Source organism: Mauremys reevesii, linkage group 9, assembly GCF_016161935.1.
Source record: "Mauremys reevesii isolate NIE-2019 linkage group 9, ASM1616193v1, whole genome shotgun sequence".
NCBI lineage: Eukaryota > Metazoa > Chordata > Testudines > Geoemydidae > Mauremys > Mauremys reevesii.
The window spans coordinates 63,788,912-63,806,195 of record NC_052631.1 but is presented as its reverse complement, the minus strand read 5'-3'; the positions used below and the strand labels follow the sequence as shown (position 1 = coordinate 63,806,195).

The following is a 17,284-nucleotide window of genomic DNA, read 5'->3' as shown; positions in this document are numbered from 1 at the left end:
GCAGGTATTTAAGCAGGAAGAGGCAGCAGCCTAGGAGTTGCTAAGAGGAAAGCCCCTTAGACAAACCCCTGGATTCTCTGTGTGACCCAGAGCCCAGCCAGTGATCTGCTCCTGCTGGAGGTGGCTTGTCTCCTGAAGACCCTTTCAGATAAGCCTCTCCCTTCCCTTTTGGTTTTGAGCTGCCTGGGATGTGGGTGATGGATTGTGCCTGACAGGTCTATGCTGGAGGCAGGGCTGATTCACTTCCCAGAGCCAGATCAGTGCATAGAAAAACTAGAGACCCAGGCCTAAGGCTTCAGTGCCTGGGATCCCACTTCTGACCCTCCTGGTTGCAGGGCAGTGGGTGGAAAATGTGACCTGAGACTAACCAACATGGCGATGTCTGCCTGGGGTCTGGCCCTCCCTTGAAAGGCTTTGCCCCCATGGATTATTCCAGACTCTCCCCGCCGCCGCAGGGGAAACAAGCTGTCCCAGTAGAAGTGCAGTTCTGCTGTGTATCGGCACTCCAGGCTTGGTGCAGGCACAGGTGTGTTACACAGGGGTCACCCCCCCGATCCAGCCATGATGGCAGAAGGCTGTAGTGTAGACCTGGCTTGAGCCAGCAGATGGCCAGAAACAACCACCCTGAGAGGTGTGAACTGCCCCATGCCTCTAAATGTGTCTTTACAACAAAACCCACTGCAAGGGGGGCTAATGTGCCACCCAAGCAGGAGGGGAAGAGAGAAGCATGCTTAGTCCACCATCGAAACAGATCCACCCTGGCTCCTTGAGAAAATACACCAGGGGGATGGGGGCACCTGACATGCCTGTGTGACACATCCAGGACCAAGCCTGCACACTGCTAGGAGCTGTCCTGGCCTCAACACAGGTGATGGGAGGTTCCTCTTTCTCCATGTGGTGCTAAGTGCACTTGTCTGTAATACTTGAGTTGATGTCTGATGCTAATAGCAAGGTGGCCCCCCTTGCTGTATCTCAACACAGGCCAGTGACGGCCTCTGAATTCCCTATACCCTGACATAGGAAGCAAGCTGGGAAGTTTTCCGTACTGTCTGTCTAGAGGAGAAGCTCGTATACAATTGACACCTTTGCAAAGCAATGAAGCTCAAAACCAGCTGCAAGATGCAGCACCTCAGTGAAGGAGTGTGGCCGTTTGTCAGTAACTAATTGCAGTGAACCCACCACAGTGCAAGCAAAGTTGCTAGGTTCAGCCCCAGCTGAGTCAATGTGGCATACTTCAGCCATGGAACTCTGTAACGGTTCCCCGGGCTGAGTCTGTCTGGGGTGGGATGATGTGTATAAGCAACAGCAGGAGTTTAGCGGTGAGATCATGTGACGTGCTGTAAGCACATGTGTACAGGAGGATGACTTCACCCTCCTGAAATAGCAGAGACTGGCTGGTGGCTGTTACAGCTGCAGTGAAATGAGCCCCTGCACTTCCCAAATGTGGGGTCATTGAACCAATTCACTGAGTCTTGAGCACTGGTTATAGCAAATGCCCTGTAGACCCTCAGCTGTGACCCCTTCCAGGGGTGTTTTCTCGCTGCATGTGCAGTGCTCCTATTGACAGTACATCTCACCCTGGCTTTATCTTGCAACGTTGGCTGCAGTGTAAATACTGTAGCTCAGATGGTAAAATGGCTTCAGTTAAAGTCCGTTTTCACAAGCTCATGATCCTGTGCCTTTTCAGATCAAGCTTTCCATGCTTGGTCTCCACTGGAACTTAGGTAAAAAATTCAGTAAACCTGAGCAAAGTCCCTTCAGCTCTTTTGTGCTCCTCAGACATAAGTGAATCAACTCCCTCCCGCCACACACCATTAAAACTACTGCCTCTCTTCAGAGGGACAATTCCCAAGTATCAGAGGGGGAGCCGTGTTAGTCTGGATCTGTAAAAGCGGCATAGAGTCCTGTGGCACCTTATAGACTAAGAGACGTATTGGAGCATGAGCTTTGTGGGTGAATACATCATACATTCGGCGAAGTGGGTATTCACCCATGAGAGCTCATGCTCCAATACGTCTGTTAGTCTATAAGGAGCCACAGGACTCTTTGCTGAATTCACAAGTAGATGATCTTTGAATCTTGACATGCCCTTAGCATTGAGGCATCGGTGATCAGTTCACAACTAAGTGTGCTGAAATTAACAAGGTTAGATATGTTAGTAAACTGGTTACCTGACAAGTGCAAGACAAAATTTGATTTTTTTGCGTAGTCTGCAACAGAAAAAGTTTGCTGGGCTTGGGTAGCATCCTGGCAAACCCTTTTTGTGTAGATGCAGCACCACTGTGCCAGCTGGAGTTTCTAGTGTGGACGTGGCCTAAGTGAGAAGGTCTGATTCTCTTATTTACACCAATGTAAGTTAACGCCGTTCGCTTTAGTGTTGCAAGTGTGTAAGTTTGAGGAGAATCAGGCCCTGGTTTATTTCTATAAATCTATACTATTGAAGTATTGCCAATCCCAGGTACTCAAATGAGAAATCAGCCCCCATTTCCTCCCAGAAATTCATGAGACTTTTAAATAATGTTCAGAGTCTCCTTATTTACAATCTGGTTTCTGGACCTTCAGGATGTGCTTGTTTCATGTTCTCAGTTTTTTCCACAACCAGGAGGGCCAGAAAATGTTAGTTTTGGATTTGTTGTTTGTTTAAAGATTCCCAAGTGATCATTTGACTCCAGCAGCTGAAGCTTTAAGAAACGCCCCAAAAATCACAAGACTCATGACAAAATCATGAATTCTTAAGGCAATATTAAATTCGAGCTGCATGTTCTGGCTATTCCATGTCTTGCATTTAAGATTTGGTGACCTTAATGTTAACAGCCTCTGTAAAAGTTTTATAGAATTTGCAAAGGTGAAGGAGGGGGGGGAGAGAGATAGACTACTCCTCCTTTTTGCTGTTTTTATTTGTGAAGCTACTTTGCACTGTATTCTTGTATAATGATAACACTGAGCAAACACCAGCGAGAGGAGACTTGCAGCGCTTTTCAGGTTCCTTGCATTCGGCAATATCTCCTCTCGTACCGTTCTTCAATCGAACACTGACAATAATGAAAAATAAAAGCAATAATCACGGTCTGACACACCAGCTGCCCCCTAGAACCATGCTGCCTGCACACAATACATAGGGCCAGCCTCCCTTCCGCCCTTCCCCCCTCCCCCCAATAAAAACACACTTGATGGTAACCTTAGGTCAGTCTGCCATTTCCTTTAGTTCATGCAACACTTCTTAGTGTGATTGCTTGGCTCTCGCAGGTCCACGCGTGACTTCTTCCAGGGCTGAGGCTGAGGGGCTGGTTCCTTCTGTTGTTCCTATTTCAATAACTCGGGAGCTGTGAAGAAACTCAGAATAAGAAATTCTCGGTCCTTCTCTGCTGAGCTATTGTAACATTTTGTGCTACATACTCGGAGCCTGCTCTGACTTTGTTAGGGCAACTTTCCATCCGCTAATGGAGCAGCTACGGGTTCCCCTGCTGTGTCCCCCTCCCATCAGCAGTGGGCTGGGGTGTGGCCCAATCCCCAACCAGCAGAATGGTTCCTGGTGGTGAAACTTAGAGCAGCCCCAGGGCTCTTTCAATTTATGCCAAGGACTGACCCACAACAAGCAAGAGAGAGAGGAAAAGGAACCTTAGGAGCCACTTTCTCCATCCCTCATGTGCTTTTTGGCTAGGCCTGGGGATCTGCCCCTCTAAATTTATTAAGATTTAAAATATCTAAATATGAGCAACAGGGGATGGATCACTTGATGATTACCTGTTCTGTTCATTCCCTTTGGGACACCTGGCAGTGGCCACTGTCAGAAGACTGGATACTGGACTAGATGGACCTTTGGTCTGACCCGGTATGTTCTTATTTATAATGTTGATTTAAGTTAAGTTTACATTTTAACTTTATTAACTTCCTATTTTTTTACCTTGAGACCCATATGTTTCTTGGCCTAGGACTCCTGCACTTACTATTTAACAAACTTCCATCCACAATTTTCCTCATGCTCCTTTGTTCTTTCTGGAAAATGGTCCCTCCCTCAGGACTCTCCCATACACTTCTTCATTCCCCACCCTAGAACATCTACAGATTCCACCGCACCTGCATCATGGACATCCCCCTAAAAACATCTCAGGACAGCAAATGTTGTATTGCACCAAGTTGTCTGTAGGAAATCCCATTATCAGATAGAATGGTGGTGATGATGTGCAAATCACATCTCTATAAGCTTTAGTGAAATTCTTTTTAAAAGGAAGTAGAAGTAGGAGACCCTAACTTGAAACTGGCATAAGATGGGTGCTAGGTGTCTCATGAATTGTCACTCTCAAACTGCTAGCATTCTTAAGGACCAAGAATATCTATGGGGTAGTAAATGCTTATTATTGGTTCATGATATGCTGTAGGTGGAATCTGTTGCTGCCGTTGTGTCCTATTATTCTAGAGCTTTCTCCAAGCGGTTTCATTAATAGGAACAAACATGAGAAGACTCTAGTGCCATCTCACGGACTGCCAAGGTAATGGCAGCGGTTTGCCATTTGTGCACTAGTGCAGGGTCAAGCGGGAGGCATACCCCACGTTTGAATCCCCATATGGCAATACAGGGTCAGCTGGCTAACGTCTGTGGGGTAAGCTACGTATCAGAGGCCCAGGAGGCGAAGTGGGATGGGTGGGACAGAGCCCCAGGGTTCCAGGCCTGGGCCAGTCCAGTGGAGCGAGGCTGACTCAGTCTAGCTGAGCCTCTGGCTCTGTTGCCTAGCCCCGTGGTTCTCAACCAGCGATATGCAGAGGGCTTCCAGGGGGAACATCAGCTCATCTAGATATTTGCCTAGGTTTCCAACAGGCCACATTAAAAAGCAGTAGCTAAGTCAGTACAAAGTCCAATTTTATACAGACAATGACTGGTTTATGCTGCTCTGTGCACTATACACTGAAATGTAAGTACAATATTTATATTCTAATTAATGATGGTAAAAGAGAAAGTAAGCAATTTTTAGTAGTTGTGTGCTGCGACACAGCTGTATATTTGATTTTACAAGCAAGTAGTTTTTAAGCGAGGTGAAACTTGGGGTACGCAAGACAAATCAGGCTCCTGAAAGGGGGACAGTAATCTGGAAAGATTGAGAGCCACTGTCCTAGCCGGTTCGAGGGCTTTATTCTACCCCCTAAGGAAGAAGGATGCAGGGATCTTGTTTTGCAGCCTGGGTGAGGCCTCTGATCTCTGGCCTGAGGGATGAAGGAAACATGGCTTGGTTTGTCTGGGGATCATAACTGGGGCCAAGGGGAATGGGTCTCGGAGAGAAGAGCTCCTCTGGGAGTGACAGTGAGGAATCTGGGGAGTGGGGAGAAATTCCCACTTCCCCATTGCTAGGGCCGGTGGCTGGTGTTCCAAAGGGTGGGTGAACCTCCTCCCCATTCAGCGCTCAGCAGGTTCCACCCTCACCCCGGCGGCAAAGGCAGAACCACTCCAGAAGTTTGCTTGTCTCAGAAGTTGGGGGGGGGGGCAGCAGGGGGGCAGCCTGTCTGTGTTTGCAATGGGGAAGCCACTGCTCTGGATCTGTCTCGCTCGCTCTTGGCAGCTGTGAGGCTTGACAGGCCAGAGTGTACCAGTCACCTCTTGTCTAGGCCTACAGGCAAGGCACTGCTGCAGTCACAGTAAAGACTTTCCAGTTCCTGGACCTCTTCAGGTCAAGTGACTCAACCCTAATTGCCCCTGAGCAACTGGGAGCAGACAAGCGGTGCTGTGCTATCGCTCACAAGGCAAAGAGCTGACACAGACCTCTCTAGTGCTGTTACCTGTCCAGCGGCTTCTCACTTGGAACTTACCTATGGCCATAAGCACCTCGGTCACTTGGTGGTTGGATTTTGCCGACGTTTCCATGTAGATTAAGCTTTCGCTCTTTGCAAACTCCTCCGCCTCCTAGTTGGGTGGGGAAGGTACAAAACCAGGGTTATTTCAAAGTAGACGTAGGTGTGTTCTGCACGGTAATCACATCCAGCTTGGGAAATGTCCTGGAAAGTGGTGGAAATAAGGGCTCCATTTACAAGGTATTGGCTCTTGTCCTTAGGCCTGGCAGGGAGGCACAGCTCCTCCCTGTATGATTAGACACCACAGGCGTGACAGGGCCCTGCTCAGTGTGGACACGGCTGCATGGTGCCAACCTGGAGAAGCAATCTCGGAATGGACACAAACACTAGTGTAGCAGGGCAAGTTGCGGTTCTCCTGACTAGTGGCTGAGAAGTAGGAAGAGGAGCATGCAGAAATCTCCAGCTATTTGCAAGGGTGGCTCTGGAACAAATCTCCAAGCCGGATGCTGCAAACTGCCTTAGGGCCTCGTACTCCCGTCGTTAGCTCCAGCACTTGCACTGTCAGACTAATGATGTACAAGGAGCCTTAAGGCTCAGAACTCATCTGCATGGTGCATTAGTCTGCACTGGAGTGGGACACATTCCAGTGTGTTGTGCACTAACAGGCCTGTGCGTGCTGCAGTGACGCACACTAGGGAACTCTCCGTGCGTGCCAGCAGGTCCTTATGGGCCAGTTAATGCACAACACACAAGTGCACCCTAGACCTTGCCCCCCCACTCGTGCAGACAAGCTCTTAGTTTACACTGACTTTAGTTCCCCACCTTTCTGAAGAGCAGCGTGTCCGGTGATAGAGCCACCGTTGCATTCCAGCAGATTCTGCCGAAGCCTAAAGCTTCCTATTTCCCCAGCTCACGCTCCTTCTGTTCCAGGCACACGGTTGCAGCCGAACTGTTTAGGCCACGCTTGTTTTCTCTCTTGCACAGCTCAAGGCATTGCAGCCGCTCTCTGACTGGAACCTGTTAAAACTCCCTGGCTCACCGGGTTTGGATGCACTAGCCTTGCAGACGGCTTGGTTTGGACTGGACATATTCAGAGCGAGATCTTGTCCAAAGTGTGTGGGAGGGTGAGGAGAAAGATGTCAACACATTAATACCACAGGGTCAAAGCAGGAGCACAACTGCAACCATAGATGCACTAACAGGCTCTCCTGGGCTGAGATTTAAAGCCCACAAGCCAGGAAGTTGGCAGATAAGGCTACTGCGCGCAGCCTCCTTGCCCCCTGCTCCCCCTCCCCCCAGCCCAGACTAGCCAACAGCTCTGTGTGTGGCACGATCACTGGGGGTGGGAAGCCCAGGTTTGAATCCCTGCTCTGCCTGGTGACTCTGTTTCTCACACAATGGAAGTCTTGTTTTCCAGCCAGTCCTAACCCCCACCAGAGCCCTGGAGAAGAGGCATCACAACAACCTTTGTCTGCATGATCAAATGGTGCTAGGCAAGGGCACGTGCTATTGATCACGTGTCCAGCTGACACACAGCCTGCGGCTATAGCTGTATTTCACCCTTGTATGTCTTCAAAGCGCTAGCTCAGGTGACTGGCACCCAAGTTGACCAGCCTGGCTGGCAGCAGCCACATGGCAACTCCCTCCCAAATTGTGTCCCCACTGGTGCTGCGCACTCCTGTTTGTGTTGCTCTGGCTTCTGGAGGCACAGCCCGTGGTTCTGTCTGCTGCAGTACGCTGAACCACTCTAATTCCTTCCCAGGGGATTGTGGGAGAACTCCACGCACTCTCCTCCTGGGTGCACCAGGGGAATTGTGGGAAGACACTGGAGGCCTATCAGCACTGGAATCGTTTATTCTGCACCCTCACTGCAAAGTGGGTGGGTTTGTGTGTGGATGGGTGGGGGGTTAACGGCACTGAAGACCTACCCATGTTTGACACAGAGGCCCACTAGTGGTTTGTTACTCTGTGTCAGCGACTCTTGTCGGGCATGACATACTCACCAGTGTGGTGAGTGATACTTATTTAAAAGGTGATGTGGAATATGTCATTTGAAATTTAACACCACATTGCACCGTCACTGTGAAATGTTTGGAAGAACTCTGTAGCTGAAATCACAGATATTCATTCCCCGGGCTGGCCTTACCATGAGGCAAACTGAGGTGGCAGCCTCAGGTGCCAGACTGTGGGGGGCACCATTAAGCCCCAGAGTGTAGAAAATTGTGTCTGGTGCTGGTGCATATGTATTCTCCCTGCTCTAGATGCACAGAGCTGGTGGAGTGCTGTGCTGGAGGAAGGAGGGCACAAGAGACATAACAGGAGGCAGGAGAAAAGGTGAGAGGGAATGACAGAAAGCAGCAGGAGCTGCAGGGAAAGAGAGGAGGCGGCGCCTCTTATGTACCTCTCCAGCACCCCCAGGAGCCTGGACTGATTCACACCAGCTTCTTAGGGAGCTTCCTGTTTCCTGCTGCTTCCCTGAACCCGCTTGAGGAGAACAGGCAGTCACCTGACATAATAGGAGTCAGTTAGGCCCTTAAGATGCTGATATCTTCCCTCACTCAGGCCCTGCTACCAGCCTGCTTATTTGTCCTCTTCCATTGAGTGTTGAGAGCCACTCTAGCTGGCACAGAACAGCAGTCATGAGTGAAAGAAGAAAACGCCCCTCTGGGGCAGCATTCAGAAAAAGGAAGAAAGCAAAAGAAGCTTTTCTATCTAAGCAGGAAGGAGCTCTCCTGAGATACATAGACACAAATGTTCACCGTGAGCCTTCCGGCCCCAGTGATGATGTGAGTGGTGAGGAGATGCCTGATCTTCCAGTTAGTCAGAGTGCAGGTGACCTGGCAGCTACTGCAGCATCCATATCTCCCATCTCAAATGGATGTAACCAAGCACATTCCTGAAGAAAAGCGTAGATCAGAGAAGAGTGTGGTGGAGGCACAAGAAGCAGCTGCTGCTGAGTTTAGTTCCTTAAGTCTAGATGATCCAGGATTGTGGACCCACTTGAGCAGTAGCCTGAGGGACTTCCTTGTTCTGCATGGGCCACAGCAAGTGAAACTTCATGTTCCCCAAAGACAATGAAAATAGAAGTTTCCATCCAGCACATTACTGGCGTGAAATCCCTAATGGTGACAAAGTGGAGAGGCCACGGCTTATGTACTCAGAAACCCAGAATGCTGCATACTGTTTTTGTTGCAAACTCTTCCAGTCTAATGTTCCAGCCACATTGGGTTCTACAGAAACAAAGGACTGGAAACATCTGGCAAGAAATCTGGCATGCCATGAGAAGGCAGCAAATCACCAGAGAGCATTGCATAGGTGGAAAGAGCTTGAGATGAGACTAAGGTTAAAGGCCACCCTAGATGATCAGCATGAAGAGAAGATTGCATCAGAGTCTCTGTACTGGCAAAATGTTCTGAAAATGCTTCCGACCCAAAACCTAGCACTTCAGATCAGCTGTCTGGGCCAAACAATGGAAACTTCCTTAAAACTGTGGTGCTGATGGCTGAGTTTGATGCTGTACTCCAGGAGCATCTAAGAAGAGTCACCACTCAAGAAATGTACATACACCACTACCTTGGAAAAACCATTCAAAATGAGATCATATAGTTACTGGTAACAAAAATCAAACAGAAGATTGTGGCAGATTTGAAGTCAGCAAGATATTACTAAAAAGAACAGGAGGACTTGTGGCACCTTGGAGACTAACAAATTGATTTGAGCATAAGCTTTCGTGGGCTACAGCCCACTTCATCGGATGCATGCAGTGGAAAATACAAGAGGAAGCTATATATACACAGAGAACCTGAAACAATGGGTGTTACCATACACACTCTAATGAGAGTGATCAGTTAAGGTGAGCCTTTACCAGCAGGAGAGGGGAAAAAGAATTTGTAGTGGTACTCAAAATGGTCCATTTGCAGCAGTTGACTTCTGGGCTGCACACCTAACATCAGCCATATGCAATAAATGACTTTAATGGTGCATTTTGTAACAAGAGAAGAACCTAGTGAAAATGTCCTTGCAATGGTGACGGTCAGAGAGCATTTTCTAGAATTTATTGACATTGATGATACTCCAGGAGCTGGTATGACAAATGTGCTTCTTAAAAAGCTGGAAGATACAGGAATGTGATAGCTGACATGAGAGGTCAGGGCTACGATCATGGTGCCAATGTGAGAGGAAAGAACAGAGGAGTGCAGACACGGATCCGAGAGTTAAACCTCGAGCTTCTTTTGTCCCATGCAGTTCTCATTCATTGAACTTGGTGGTCAGTGATGCAGCATCAGCTTCTAGTGAGGCTGCTGAATTTTTTAATGTAATTCAAAGCATCTATATATTTTTCTTTGCATCGACTCATTGATGGCAAGTTTTGAAGCAACATCTGGGAACATTCTGTCTGACATGGAAACCTACCGATGCACACTCTGAACCCTCTGAACAAACCCACCAAAGCTCAGAAAAGTCTCTAAGATCCAAGAAAGTTAGCAGCTGAAACAGATGGCAAAATGGGATTTATGACCTCTAACATCGCTGGCAGCCAGTGGGTCCTTGCTATATTGCTCACTGCTAGGAGAATGGCGTTCACGTAAACATTTACTTATAAACTGTTCAGTGTGAAAGCCTGAAGTGCAGCACTTGGGAAACACGCTGCCGTGGTGTTTTTGAAAGAGAGAATCTGCCAAGTGCTGAGATCTTACTGCAGTGCACTTACCTCAAAGGTGAATTCACGCTGAGCAGCAAGATCTATCTTATTGCAGACTAAAACAATCACGAGCTCATCGGGAAGAAATTCCTTCTCTAATTCACTCAAACATAGCTTTGCTCTCGCAAAAGTTGCCTGGAAAGGTGAGAGAAAGACACACACACACAGCGACATTAAACCAACAGATACTCAGCAGCTGTCACATGGCCCAAAGGAGATTGGCAGGTGAGGGGTAAAAATGGTAGAAACAAATGGGTAATGCGCTTGACAGATAGTGATGCTAGGAGCACTACTCAGCATGGAACCAGCTCTAAATATACTTGCTTCCCCAAAACCAAGGATGACTTCTCCTCCATCAGACATGACCCAACCACCATGGATCCCCAGTGGGTCGTAGACCCAGCCTACAGGTGATGGGCTGAGGTGATTGGGCTCTCTTGTGATGGGGCAAGGATTCTTAGTAGCTTGGTCTACCTCTTCCATAAAGCTCTGTTACTGTGAGATGTTACTCGTCAGCAGCCGATGGTCTCCTCCTTCTGTAACTACCATGGCAGTAATACAGACATATGGCCCTCGGTGTTGCGGTTCCTGTGTGTTGCGTATTACCAGTAGAAGGGAAAAAACCTTCATAACGTAGTGGGAGATAATGCGACATGTCCCCCTGGAACAGTCCATCAGAAACAGACATTAGTGTAACTCATTTTATCTCTCTCTAAGTCAGGGCTTGGCAACCTTTCAGAAGTGCTGTGCCGAATCTTCATTTATTCACTCTAAGTTAAGGTTTCGCGTGCCAGTCATACCTTTTAATGTTTTTAGAAGGTCTCTTTCTATAAGTCTATAATATATCAACTAAACTATTGTTGTCTGTAAAGTAAATAAGGTTTGTAAAATGTTTAAGAAGCTTCATTTAAAATTAAATTAAAATGCAGGGCTCCCGGACCAGTGGCCAGGACCCGGGCAGTGTGAGTGCCACTGAAAATGAGCTTGCGTGCCACCTTCGGCACTCTTGCCATAGGTTGCCTACCTCTGCTCTAAGTGGTGTCGGTGCCACTAGATGGGACAGGACGCCACACCCAGGTGTGGGGTTACATGAGGGTAGGGGAACAAAGAGCACTTAGTGATGCTAACCTCATTACCTACTTGGCTGGTGAGCTGGACTGGGCTGGGAGGCAGGGGTAGACAGAGAAATCTTGGCTTTTATGGGGAAAACGTGAGCATTTATTGCCCACTGTCAGTGAAATGTCTGTACCAGTTCCTTGCATGTCTTCACCCATCTTTACCAGAAGAGAAGGATAAACCTGCCCATGATGTGTAGCCCTTACGTGATGTGCGCAGGAAAAGCAGTCTTGGTTGAAATGTCTGGAGATGTATTGGGAAGCGACCCTACACTAGAACTATTGCAGCCTACAAGCAGCGTGGCTGCATGATCAAGATTCAGTTGGGATATTTTAGAAAGATAAAGGCAAACCCTTCTGGAGGAGAGAGGCAGGAGAACAAGCCATCGCTGCTCTTACCTTTCTGGCTATGTCAAATACAAGAAGGGCAGCATTCGCCCCCCTGTAATAAAGATGGCAAACCCCATGGTACTTCTCCTGTCCTGCAGTGTCCCAGATCACAAGCTTGATCGTGGCAGTCTCTAAACATACCAGCTGGGTAAAGAAAGAACCTGGAAGCGCAGAGATGGGACAGCTCCTTGAGAAAGCCATAGCATGCACCTTAATTAATGTTAACCTTCATCTCAGTGATCTGTGTGAAAGATGGGTGTCGAGATTCGGTTGGAAAGGGCTGCAGGGGGAGGGAGGATGAGAGAGAGAATTAAACACCCCTCCCCAAAAGCAATGTAACAAACAGGCTGGTGAACTGGTCTTACCCAATTACAGCCCGGTAGTACAGCAGGGTGTAGCTGGGAGATGGGGAGGGGAAGAGGAATGAGAACAATGGTTCTTGCTCAATCCATCAATATTAGTGGCATTAGCAAGCTTTGGTTTTGCAGCTGTCTAGCTGGAGGAAATGTGATGGCAGGGTGGGAATTAGGAGTCTTGAGTTCTAATCCAGCTGTACAGTGCCTGGCCCTGTTGGGTGCTGCTGTAACAGAAATACTGCAATCTCCCCGACACTGATTTGTATGACCTTGGGCAAGTCACTTAAGGCTCGCGTGGGCCCCTAAGCACAGCCCTGATTATACAGAAGCAGCGCTGTCCCAGGAGTAGCCCCGGGGAGGTGCTCAGATGCTTCTGAGCTACAACTGCTTGTTCTTGCTCTTAGCCCATGCCAGCAAACCTGCCCCACCCCCAAACTGGCAGGGCTCTGCTGGCCAGTGGGCGGGTGACACCAAGGCCATGCCTGCTCCCCTCTCTCCCTGCTCTAGGGAAGTGAGAGGTGCACGTTTGCTCCTGCACACCTGGCCCAGAGGCGTAAAGGGGGGCAGAGGCCTTTGCTCTCCCATACTCCCCCAGGCAAATGTGTGGGCCAAGTCCCAGCCTAGCCCCTAACCTTTCTGTCTCAGCTTGCCCAGATGGATAATGGGTCTAATTAAAATCCACCTCCCTGGAGTGCTGCGAAAGCCAGCAAATGTCTGCAAAATGTTTGAAGATCCTTGGTCTGAAAGTGGTATAGCAGCTCAAATGTGCGGCTGTGCACAGTAGATAGGCAGAAGCCATCTGTTAAGGGCCAGATTGTCTGACAAATACACGGGCTTGAGGTAAAGGGGGCGGTACAGAGCCCAAGCTCTCCAGAGAGCCCTGGGAGGGACAGAAGCTTTCTCTGAGTGCCAAGTAACGTTGGCGAATGACACCGCACTCCTTGGTGTAGGCACTGTGACTGCCTGGTGTGTGTGGCAGCGTGGGAGACCCCTTGGGCCCTCCATCCCCACTCTCCTGGCAAAGGTCAGGGCCCTTCTTTAAAACAGGAAGAAAAGGGTCTTTCTGCCTATTTCTGACGTAAAGACACCGAGCCAGATCCTTGCTTATGTAAATTGGCCTTGCCTCCATTGAAGTCAACATCTAACAGGTGGGGATCAGTCCCATGAACATCAATGGCCTCCCTAGCTCATACCAGGGTCTGTAAGCTTGCAAAACTTCCTAAAGAGACTTAACCGATCTTGGGTTGACATCTCCACTAAAAACTAAAGCCATGTTTTCCACCAATGTTGCCTACTGAGATGAATGTTTTTGCTTCTGATGATGGGAGCGCGTAGCAGAACTGGGTGAATAATGGTGGTTTGGTTTTGTTGTTGGCAATTTGAAAAGTCAAAACAAAATTGATTGCAAGTCCAACACCACATGAAATGTTTCAAAGATTTTGACTCTACGTCGAGAGAAATTTTATTCTGGGTCAAATGAAACATTTATTTTAACTTTGACCATTCTAAATAATTTTTTTTTAAAATAAGACTAAAGGAATTTTTGAAAGTCATTTCAAACCAAAAAAATGAAACATTGTGATTTTTTTTAAAAACAATTCAGTGAAACTACCATGAACTCACAAGGTGGGTGAGATAAGATCTTATCTCGGACCAACCTCTGTTGGGGGAAGGGACACACTTTCATGCTACACAGAGCTCTTCTTCAGGTCTGAGGAAGGAACCGGAGTGTTACAGCTAAATCCTCCGCTTCCTACCCAGAGCCCGAAGAGCTCTGTAAAGCTCAAAAGCTTTTCCACTATAGGGTGACCAGACAGCAAGTGTGAAAAATCGGAATGGGGGTGGAGGGTAACAGGCACCTAGATAAGATAAAGCCCCAAATATTGGGACTGTCCCTGTAAAATTGAGACATCTGGTCACCCTAGTCCTCTCGACCAACAGAAATTGGTCCAATAAAACACCTACCTTGTCTGCAATATTCTGGGACCAACCTGGCTACATGAACACTGTTACCATGAACTCCTAAAATGTGGTGGTGTCCCTGGATCTGCAGCTTTTTCAGAAAAAATGTTCTGCTGAAATTTCACCTAGTTCTAGTGTGAGTGGTTGTCTGTTAAAACACCAGGAAAATGTCAAAGGCAGGTTTGCTGATCACATTGGAGAGGCTAGATGGGCTGCTTTGACTAGAGTGACTGGAGCGATATCATGGGCAGAGCTGCTGGGAGTCTGGGAAGATAGCCTTTTAAATGTCATCCGTTGGAGGCTCCGTTGTCATACGTCCTCTGTCACAAACAGGGCAGAACAGAGTGTTACATCTGTTTTTCTGACACCCAGGAATTCTACAAGGGGTGGTTCCAACCCAAACCCACTAGATCGGACTCTGAAGCGCAGTTCCTGGGATTCCAGGATGCGCCTGTGTCAGTTTGTGCAGCGAGAGTAAGAACGTGGTGCAATGTCGCAGTGAGCGCTGGGACTGGGACTGGCACCCATCCAGAGATAATGCAGTGCGATTGGTAGTATTTCTGTGGGAGCAGCTGGGAGAGCCAGGACTAGGGGGAGAGCACGGAGAGAACGCAGAGAGGAAAATCTAGAACATTTAATAGTAAATGGTGAACACTCTCTTGGGTTACTCAGAACTGGCAGGTGTAGACCAAAACTCTCCGCTGAGGTGACCTATTTAAATGCTGCACTACCTGCAATGAACCGCTAGCTGTCACTCTGACTCCACAATGAACACAGCTGTGTTGCTGGTCCCCTGTTCATGATTTCCTGTCTCCAATCTACCCCAGCAGAGAAATGTGTCCTGCCTGTGGCCTGAGCCTCCCTGCCAGTGAACTCCAAAGGCCCTTTGCCACTGGTGTCGGTGGAGCAGGAGATGCTGAGGCCTGACTTTTTTCAGACGTGCTTCTTAGGTTGGTGCCTAAAGATCCAGCTCTGAAGAGCAGCGTCAGACAAGGCCCAGCTTTTAAAATGGGCACATCCGCTTGCATAGCTTGCGCCACCTTAACCAGACTTTTCCGGATCTCGCCGTTGTCAGTCCTGTGCCTGAGCTGAGAAACCAAACTAACCCCGCGCTCACGGGCTGTAACGTTGGGGGTCTGTTGGGTCACGTTCCGTTAGCCGCCAGAGCTGCCAGCTGGAGCCCCTAACCCTGCCTGCTGAGTGACGTCCTGCTGCTGCTCTGCTGGGCCTGAGAGCTTAAGCAAAACCAGACTTCACGCTAGCGTCGCTCCGCTGACTTCAGCAGAGACACTCCTGCTACAAGGGAGACGCAGATCAGGCCCTTTGTGTTGCACCAAAGGATTGGTTCATTGCTGCCACTCACTCACATCCCACAGTGGGTACGGATTCCCTGACGCTGCTTTTTCACACGGCGGAAGGCTGTGCTTGACTTTCCCATGGCCGCGCTCCCAGCAGAACCACCTTGGAGATGTAGGCTTGCTCCGTGGACGGCCCCGCCCCCACCTGCTGCGTTCTTCTCGGGGCCATATTCTGCAAAGAAGAGAGAACCCTGTTCAAAAGGCATTGACAGTGCGCTCCAGGGCCCTCGGATGATTAGCTGTGTACACTCTAAAGAGTTAGGCCCCAGGCCTCGATTTCCCACTCAGCGTAGCAGGAGACGTGGCTCCAGTTTAACCCTGATATTCTATGATTCTATCTGCTATTCTATGATGCTGTATGATTTAGTTGGGAATTGGTCCTGCTTTGAGCAGGGGGTTGGACTAGCTGAGCTCCTGAGATCCCTGCCAACCCTGATATTCTATGATCCTCCCTGCACCCCCGTTCCAATCATTCAAGCTCAACATGCTTAAAAGAATCCTAATGGGAGTCGAACCAGGGCCGGCTCCAGACCCCAGCGCGGCAGTTGTCCTCAGGGGCGGCAGATTGGGCCGGCGGACCTGCCGCAGTCACGCCTGCGGGAGGTCCACCAGAGCCCCGGGACGACCGGACCTGCCGCAGGCATGACTGCGGACAGTTCGCTGGTCCCGCGGCTCGGCTGGACCTCCCGCAGGGATGACTGCGGCAGCTCAACCGGAGCCGCCGGACCAGCGAACCGTCCGCAGCTGCGGGAGGTCCAGCCGAGCCGCGCTACTAGCAGACCCTCACCAGTCAAGCCAGCGGAAGGTCCGCTGCTCCCGGGGCTCCGGGGAGTCTCCCACGCATGACTGCTTGGGGCGGCCGAATATGTAGCGCCGGCCCTGAGTCTAACCCTACGGGTACATGTACAGTACAGGGGGACTGTACCGACATAGCTCTGTCACTGTATTGGCCAGTATAACACCATGGTATAGACACAGCCAACACCAGCAGAAATGGGGTTTCCTTTAGTGTAGGCCACCACTTCCCCGACACACAGGCGCTTCAGCGATGGAAGCCTTCTTCTGTCAACACAGCTGCATCCACTGTGCAGGTTAGGTTGCCATGGCAATGTCACGCAGGAGTGTGGCCAACCACAGGGCAACGTGCTGACCTAACTTAGGTGTAGACCAAGTCTAATCCATAGACTCATCAACAGCCTGAGCTGCTGTGGCCACAGTCACAATGTCAGGTGGCCTCTCGTAGCAGCACTGTGAACTCCAGAGTCCCGATCCTAAATACTGGTCATAGCACTCCAACCTGTTTCCCCCCCAATACCTGACCTCCTGAGAGAGCTCTTCTGTCAATACACTGGCTTGGGCTCTGGAACCAACTTGATACAGGTGGTCCCAAAGCTTCCAGCGCTAGGCTCTCTCGGGGCAGTCCGGGTGCACAGCCGTGAATCAGTCGGTGTTTTTCCTTCCCAAGAAACCTCACTGGCCCTCTCCCTGGGGTGCTCAGGAGTCTCAAAGGCCAGGGGAGGCTGGCTATGGTGGGAGGCCTGGGGGTGGGGAGGTGGGGAACCATCAGTGGCTGAACTTTCAACCCTAGCAAATAGCTTCTCTTGAAGTCAGTTTCTAGTG

The 17,284-nt window shown here is 49.4% G+C and overlaps 1 pseudogene; it reads right to left on the bottom strand.

Moving 5' to 3' along the window:
• Window positions 1-3,155: 3,155 nt before the first annotated feature.
• Window positions 3,156-16,099, bottom strand: LOC120372606 (annotated as a pseudogene).
• Between the last annotated feature and the right edge of the window lie 1,185 nt (window positions 16,100-17,284).